Raw genomic sequence first — 7,184 nt, forward strand, 5'->3', positions numbered from 1 at the left:
AGACACAACCAATGTCACAAAACAATATGTGTATAAATTTTTGAATGAGAAATTAACTTGCACTGTAAACTTTCACCTAAAGCACGATACAATTAAAGAAAAGTAAAAACAATGTGTGAGACAGTTCATTTACTTAGAATGGAAAATATAAGGACAGAATTTATTTTAGAACAGTTTTGAAGAAGTTTCCAAATATTATACTCACAAATAGACAGTATTATTAAAGTTTGTCCTAGTAATGTTCATCTTATCTAAGTGTACACTGAAATGTCAAAATTTTCCACCAGTCACTCTGAGTGTTTAAAATAAAGTTTAATGTGACATAGGTACCAAATACTTGTCCCACATAAAATTACTGGAATCAGTTTTTCCTGGACACCTTGGTGAAGTTCTTTCTTGCCCTTAAATAGCTTTTCAGAAGATAGACTATGGTTACCTTAATAAGAACTGTCACTTGATAAATTTTCCTTACGGCATGGGGAGGAATTCTGTGGTTTAGCAGAATGTGTGGATTCATTGGTGGAAAAACCTAGTATTTATAAGACCTGAAAATTATTATATCTGCTATTTAACTCACGAAGATATCTTTTATGTCAGTAGTGTGGTGAAAGTCTATAGCTATAGAGGTAACTCTAAAATACCATGGCTATGGGTATTTTTATTTTAAGCCCATGATTTACCAAAACTATAACCCAATTAAGCAGTCTGGTGGTACAGTGGTTAAGCCCTGGACTGCTAACCAAAATGTTGACGGCTTGAACCCACCAGCCGCTCTGCGGGAGAAAGATTTGGCAGTCTGCTTCTGTAAAGATTTACAGCCTTGGAAACTCTATGGGTCAGTTCTACTCTATCCTATATGGTTGCTATGAGTCAAAATAAACTCGATGGCAATGGGTATAGTGAAATTCACATATCTATGAACTATATACTAGGAAAAAATTTACTTTGTATAGGTAGAGATGAACTTTTTTGATAAGAGGAAAAACAGTTAGAAACCCACTGAGTATTAGAGGATTTTGCTTTAAAATTACACTGCGTTAAAAAATAAAAAGACAAAACAAGCGAACACACAGTATAACCCCAGGACCTTATTTCTACCTCAACATCATCAAAAGAATGGGAAGTAAAGAAAAGTGATTTTAACTTTAAAAATCAAGGTCCCTTTGGTAGGTGGATACCCTTTTCTTATATGAATCTTCAATATTTATTAAAACCAAAAAATAAAAACCTGTTGCTGTTGAGTGAATTCTGACTTATAGCAACCCTATAGGTCAGAGTAGATCTGCCCCATAGGGTTTCCAAGGAAGAGCTGGTGGATTCGAACTGCAGACCTTTTGGTTAGCAGATAAACACTTAACCACTGAGACACCAGGGCTCCTCAATATTAATTAGATAATATAAATTACTTACTAAAATGGTTAAGGATTGGAAAAGCACTATCCAGATCAACTAGAAAGTAACACAAGGCTCTAACTATCAGTGCTTTGTTCTGACATTTTTTTAAGGGAGTGTATTGGATCTGGATCTCCAGAAGCAGCTGCTGGAATGAGGATTTGTGTTCAAGTGATTTACTGAGGAATTGTTCCCATGGAAAGCTAGTAAGGGAATGGTGAAAGCAGGATGGAGTGGGAAAGAAAGCAGGGAAAAATTTAATTTCAGGTAAAATACCCTGGAGGGAAGCTTTAGCCTAGTCTTCAGGACATCTCAGAATTTATCCAAACTAGAGGCAAGGAAACGGAAAATTTTTTGTCGTTTGTTTCCAGATCAGTTGATGGCTAAGGACCATGAGGTAGGGCAGAGGGGTATAAACTCCTAGGTATTTCTGCTCTTTAAGTCCATAGCAGCTTTAGTGGCTCAAGAGCAATCCTGCCAAGAGTGTAGTAGTTGCTGGCCAGAAGCACACAGAAACCTGGGAAGTCATACACAGAAGTAGTAGAAGGCATCTGAGGAAATCTGGACAGATCCCTGACTGTGTCCACTATAAAATGGGTGCCCACATCTTTAGTATCTCAGTTTGAAGGAATTTAAAAAAAATAATAAATAGATACTTGAATTCAAAACACACTATAAAACTACAGTAATCAAAATAGTGTGATATTAATATAGACATACAGACCAATGGAATTGAATTGAGAGTTCAGAAATAAACCCAATGGCCAATTTGTTTCCAAAAAGGGTGTGTCTTAGTTGTCTACTGCTGCTATAACAGAAATACCACAAATGGATGACTTTAACAAACAGAAATTTATTTTCTCATAATTTAGGGGGCTAGAAGTTCGAATTCATGGCATAAGCTATAGGGAAAGTTTCTCTCTCTGTCAGCTCTAGAGGAAGGTTCCTATCTCTTTTCAGCTTCTATTTCTAGTTTCTTTGGTGATCATGTGGTGTGTATCTTCCCTTCCATTTGTGCTTGTTTGCTTGCTTGTTTAATCTGCTCTTTTATATCTCAAAGAGATTGACTTAAACATACTCTACACTAATACTGCCTCATTAATATAACAAAGAAAACCTATTCCCAAGTGGGATTATAATCACAGGTATAGGGGTTAGGATTTTGGGGGGGCAACAATTCAATTCAATCCATATTGCCCAGTCCATTAAGTGGGGGAAGAATAAATGGTGCTGGGAAAGCTGAATCTACATATGCAAAAGAATGAAGTTGGACCCATACCTCACACCATATACAAAAATTAACTCAAAATGGATCAATGACCTAGATACAAGAACAAAATCGCTAGTTTTAGCTACTGTGGAAAACAGTTTGGGAGTTCCTCAAATAAACATAGAATTACCACATGGCCCAGCAATTCCACTCCTACATATATACCCAAGACACTTAAATGGATACTTGTACACCAGTGTTCATTGCAGGATTATTCACAGTAGCCAAAGTTTGCAAACAACCCAAGTGTCCATCAATGTATGAATAGATAAAATGTAATATATGCACATAATACAATATTATAATCCATAAAGAGAAATGAAGTTCTAATGCATGCTACAACATGGATTAATCTTGAAAACATTATGCTGAGTAAAATAAATCAGATGCAAATGGACAAATATTGTATGATCCCACTTAAACGAAATATCCAGAATAGGCAAATACATAAAGACAAAAGTTTACTAGTGGGTACCAAGGGGAAATGGGAAATGGGAGTTATTGCAGAAGAGGTACTCAGTTTCTATTTACGATGATGATAAAAAACTTTTAGAAATGGAATAATGGTGATGGTAGCACAACATGGTGGATGTATACTCTAAAATAATTAAAGTAGTAAACTTTCTGTTATATATACTTTACCACAATAAATAAAAATATAAAATAAAATAAACAGGTGCTACAAGACTTCATTAGTCTCCAGAGAGCTCCAGACTTTGCCAAACCCTGAAGCACAATATGTGGTCCCAGTGGACTCTTAGGTGGCATTAAGTACAAAAGAAAGAGGGATGCTGAAAGAGAAAAGACATTAATTGAATACCTACAATGTGCCAGAAATTGCACTGGGCTATCTTTATGCTTAATATCATTTAAAATGTATAGCAATTATACAAGGTAACTTTACAATTCCCATTTGATAGAAGAGAAAAAACAAGTCTCAGAGATATAAGTAACATGTTAAATGTCATACAGCCTGGTTTCAAACACAAGTCTTTCTGATCCTAAATTTCATGCCTTTTATCACACTGCCACCGGCCTCCCAGGAGAGGAGTGAAACAGGATTGAGGAAGAGCAAAATAAATTAATCCTCCTTTACAATTTTGCTTATGTCCATTTTTTTTATCATACTTTAGATGAAGGTATACAGAAAAAACTAGTTTATCATTAAAGAGTTTGTACACATATTGTTTTATGACATTGGTTAACAACCCCACGACATGTCAACCATCTCCCTTCTTGACCTTGGGTTCCTTATTGCCAGCTTTCCTGTCCCCTCCTGCCTTCTAGTCCTTGTCCCTGGGCTGTTGTGCCCCTTTAGTCTCATTTTGTTTTATGAGCCTGTCTAATCTTTGGCTTCATTAATGAATAACTCCCTTCCTGAGCTAAAAGGGTGTCCAAGGGCCATAATCTTGAGGTTTCTCCAGTCTCTGTGAGGCCAGTAAGTGTGGTGTTTTTTGTGAGTTATAATTTTGTTCTACAATTTTCTCCAGCTCAGTCCAGGACCCTCTATTGTGATCCCTGTCAGAACAGTCAATGGTGGTAGCTGGGCACCATCTAGTTATACTGGACTCAGTCTGGTGGAGGCCATGGTAGATGTGATCTATTAGTCCTATGGACTAATCTTTCCCTTGTATCTTTAATTTTCTTCATGCTCCCTTGCTCCCAAAGGGGTAAGACCAGTGGAGTATCTTAGGTGGCAGCTCATAGGCTTTTAAGAACCCATACACTACATACCAAAGTAGAATGCAGAACATTTTCTTTATAAATGATGTTATGCCAGTTGAGCTAGATGTTCCCTGAGACCATGGTCCCCACATCCCTTGGCCCAGCAAGTCTGTCCCTCAAGGAGTTTGGATGTGTCTATGGAGTTTCCATGACCCTGCCTTGGACAAGTTGTGCTGGCTTCCCCAGTATTGGGTACCGTCTTACCCTGCACCAAAGTTACCACTTATCTATTGTCTATTTAGTGTCTTTCCATCCTCACCCCTTCCTTCCCTCCCTTGTAACCATCAAAGATTGTTTCTTTTTGTGTGTAAACCTTTTCATGAGTTTTTACAGTAGTGGTCTCAAACCATATTGTCCTTTTGTGATTGACTTATTTCACTCAGCATAATTCCCTCCAGATTCATCCATGATGTGAGATGTTTCTCAGATTCATCATTGTTTTTTTGTCATTGTGTAATACTCCATTGTATGTATGTAACATAGTTTGTTTATCCAGTCATCTGTTGATGGGCATCTAGGTTGCTTCCATCTTTTTGTATTGTGAACAATGCTGCAATGAACATGGGTGTGCGTATGTCTATTCCTGTGATGACTTTTATTTCTCTAGGATATATTCCTAGGAGTGGGATTGCTGGATCATATTCTATTTCTATTTCTAGTTTTCTAAGGAAGAACTGTATCAATTTCCAAAGTGGTTGTATCATTTTGCTTTCCCACCAGCAGTGCATAACAGTTCTGAACCCCTCACAGCCTCTCCAACATTTGTTATTTCCTGTATTTTTCAGTTTTAGTTTTGTTTTGTTTTTAGTTTTTGGTTTTAGACTTAGGTCTTTGATCCATTTTGAATTAGTTTTGGTATATGGTGTGAGGTATGGGTGCTGTTTCATTTTTTTTACAAGGACATCAAGTTTTGCCAGCACCATTTGTTGAAAAGAATGCTTTTTCTCCATTTGATGGAGATCAGGTGACTGTAGGTGTAAGGATTTACATCTGGGTTCTCAATTTTGTTCCATTGGTCAATGTATCCATTGTTGTAAAAGTACCAGGCTGTTTTGGTTACCGTAGCTGTATAGTAGGTTCTAAGGTCAGGTAGTGCGACTCCTCTTACTTTATTCTTCTTCAATAGTGCTTTACTTATCTGGGACTTCTTCCCTTTCTATATAAAGTTAATGATTAGTTTTTCCAGCTCTTTAAAGAATGTTGTTGGTATTTTGATTGGGATTGCATTGTATTTGTAAAGTGCTTTGGGTAGAATTGTCATTTTCCCAATGTTGAGTCTACCTATCCATGAGCATGGTATGTTTTTCCATTTATGTAGAGCTCCTTTAGTCTCTTGCAGTAGTGTTTTGTAGTTTTCTTGTATAGGTTTTTGGCATTCATGGTTAGATTTATTCTTAAGTATTTTATTTTTAGGGGCTATTACAAATGGTATGTTTTCCTGATTTCCTTTTCATCATTCACTTTGTTAGTGTATAGGAATCCAACTGATTTTTGTATGTTTACCTTGTATCCTGCCACTCTGCTGAATCTTTCTATTAGTTCCAGTAGTTTTCTTGTGGAGTCTTTTTGGTTTTCTATGTATAGTATCATATCATCTGCAAATAGAGACAGTTTAACTTCTTCGTTACCACTTTGGATGCCCTTTATTTCTTTTCCTTGCCTTATTGCTCTAGCTAGCATTTCCAGCACAATGTTAAATAGGAGTGGTGATAAAAGGTATCCTTGTCTTGTTCCTGTTCTCAAGGTAAATGTTTTCAGTCTCTCTACATTAAGAATGATACTGGCTGTTGGTTTTGCATAGATGCCCTTTATTATGTTGAGAAATTTCCCCTCTATACCTATTTTACTGAGAGTTTTTATAAGGAATGTGTGTTGGACTTTGTTGAATGCATTTTCTGTGTCAATCGAGATGATCATGCTATTCTTATCTTTCGTTTTCTTTATATGGTGGATTACGTTGATTGATTTTCTAATGTTGAATCAACCTTGCATACTTGGTATGAATCCTACTTGGCAGTGGTGTATTATTTTTTTGATATGATGCTGAATTCTATTGGCTATAATTTTGTTGAGAACTTTTGCATCTATATTCATGAGAAACATTGGTCTGTAATTTTCTTTTTTTGTGTTGTTGTTGCCTGGTTTTGGTGTCAGGGTTATGCTGGTTTCATAGTATGAATTTGGAAGTGTCGCTGCCTTTTCTGTCTGTGTTCCGAAATAGTTTGAGTAGTACTGGTACAAGCACTTCTCCGAATGTTTGGTAGAATTCTCCAGTAAAGCCATCTGGGTCAGGGCAGTTTTTTTGTTGGAATTTTTTTTTTTAAACCTTTTCAATCTCTTCTCTTGTTATGGGTCTGTTCAGATTTTCAACATCACTTTGTGTTAGTTTGGGTAGTTAGTGCGTTTCTAGAAATGTATCCATTTCCTGTAGGTTTTCAAATTTGTTAGAGTATAGTTTTCCATAATACTCTGTTATGATCCTTTTTATTTCAGTTGAGTCTGTTGTAATAGTTCCCATTTCATTTCTTATTTGGGTTATTTGCATCCTCTCCTGTTTTTCATTTGTCAGTTTGGTCAATGGTTTATCAATTTTGTGGATCCTTTCAAAGAACCAACTTTTGATTCGTTGATTCTTTCTATTTGTTTTTCTATTCTCTATTTCATTTATTTCTTCTTTGATCTTTATTATTTCCTTTCTTCTTGTGGCTGTGGGCTTTTTTTGCTGTTCTCTTTCTATTTGTTCAAGTTGTGTAGCTAATATTTTTATTTTGTCCCTTTCTTCTTTTTTGATGTGTGC

The sequence above is a fragment of the Trichechus manatus genome, unplaced genomic scaffold, assembly GCF_000243295.1.
Source record: "Trichechus manatus latirostris isolate Lorelei unplaced genomic scaffold, TriManLat1.0 scaffold00074, whole genome shotgun sequence".
Lineage (NCBI taxonomy): Eukaryota > Metazoa > Chordata > Mammalia > Sirenia > Trichechidae > Trichechus > Trichechus manatus.